Below are 1,558 nucleotides of genomic sequence, written 5' to 3'. Positions count from 1 at the left end.
CTTGACACAAAATTTTATTAATAAAAGCGATTTATAGAACAATTTCGAACTTTCCTGAATTAGTATCTAATTTAGGAAACTTGGCTATAAAAAAGAATGCAATGGCGAACAATAAAAGAGAAGCATGTGTTAGTTTATTTAGAGTACTCCATATGCCTCATAAAACATATGATTATTGAATTAATTGGTGATCAACACTATTGGTCGGATGCTTTGCCTAGAAATAAGATTGTATTTCTGGTTGGGAGATAAGGTGGTGGAAGGCGGGCGCAGCAAATACTCATTGAAATATTGAATATTCATTAATTTAATTAAAATAAATCAATATAATTTATATCAATGGCTCAGGGCAAAAGCACAAAAAGAGCAGGCAAGAAGGGACAGAAGAAAAAGATTATAGATCCTTTGAGTAGAAAGGAGTGGTATCAGCTAAGGGCACCAGCTCCATTCAAACCAGAATCATTCGGCTATACTCTTGCGAACAGGACAATGGGATTAAGTATTTAATTGGCTTATTGTTAGAAAAGGTCGAGGATAACATCAAGGGCCGAGTTGTTGAACAAGTCCAGCCCGATCTGGCTCCAAACCAAGATGCGTTCGCTTGGAGGAAAATTAAACTGATCATTGATGACACCAGAGGCAGAGATGCCATTACCAGCTTCTATGGGGTTGACACTACCAGAGACCAGCTCTGCGCTTTGATCAAGAAGAGAAAAACTCTGATCGAGACTGTGACTGATGTGAAATCTCAAGATGGGTACGTCCTCAGAGTTTTCGTCATTGCTTTCACCAAAGAGTCATATGGCCAGAAGAGAAAAACCAACTATGCCCTGAGCTCCCAACAAAAGATCATCAGGAAAAAAATTAACGAAATTATCCAGAAAGAAGTCGCCAAATCCAACGCCACCCAGCTCTTGAGTCTCTTCACCAGCGAAGTCGTCGAGAAGAAGATCACGAAAGAAGTGTCACCAATTTACCCAGTCAAGAATGTCAGAGTTAGAAAGATCAAAGTCATTCAAAGGCCAAAGCTCGATGCCAGCAAATTGGCTGACATGCACGACAACGACAAGAGAATCTTGACTAAGGCTGAGGGAGGCAAGAAGAACATCAAGGGAAAGAAAGATGGCAAAATCGAAGAGGAAGTTGTCAACCTTGTCAATAAAGAATGAAATTGATCAATCTATATGCAAATTGTGACTGATTGATTAAGCATTGCGTTTCTTCCATTGGATCTATATACTTCTGCTTTTACTTCCATTCTTATATGCTTCGACTTCTCTGCTTCTATGCTTATATATAGTTCTCTACTCATGTTCACATTTATATTTACGCTCATGCACATAAGTATTATTATTTTATTATTATTAATAATATTATATATATATATATTATTATTAATATGAATACGAATATGAATATGAATATCGCCATATAAATAAGTGTTTATTAATCAACTAAATTTCCACCATGGCTTCTTCTGAGGAGTCCTTTCTTATTCCGGCCATAAATTGAAAATTGAAAAGAACCCCTCATCTTCAGAAGAATGATGCACAGTTTT

The 1,558-nt window shown here is 36.8% G+C and overlaps 1 pseudogene; it reads left to right on the top strand.

Moving 5' to 3' along the window:
* Window positions 1–339: 339 nt before the first annotated feature.
* LOC148299279 (small ribosomal subunit protein eS1 pseudogene) lies at window positions 340–1,169 on the top strand (annotated as a pseudogene).
* The last annotated feature ends 389 nt before the right edge of the window (window positions 1,170–1,558 follow it).

Source organism: Brachycentrus maculatus, unplaced genomic scaffold (genome assembly GCF_059751285.1).
Source record: "Brachycentrus maculatus isolate JH-2025_06_01 unplaced genomic scaffold, ASM5975128v1 h1tg001214l, whole genome shotgun sequence".
Lineage (NCBI taxonomy): Eukaryota > Metazoa > Arthropoda > Insecta > Trichoptera > Brachycentridae > Brachycentrus > Brachycentrus maculatus.
This window is presented reverse-complemented; position numbering and strand designations above follow the sequence as displayed.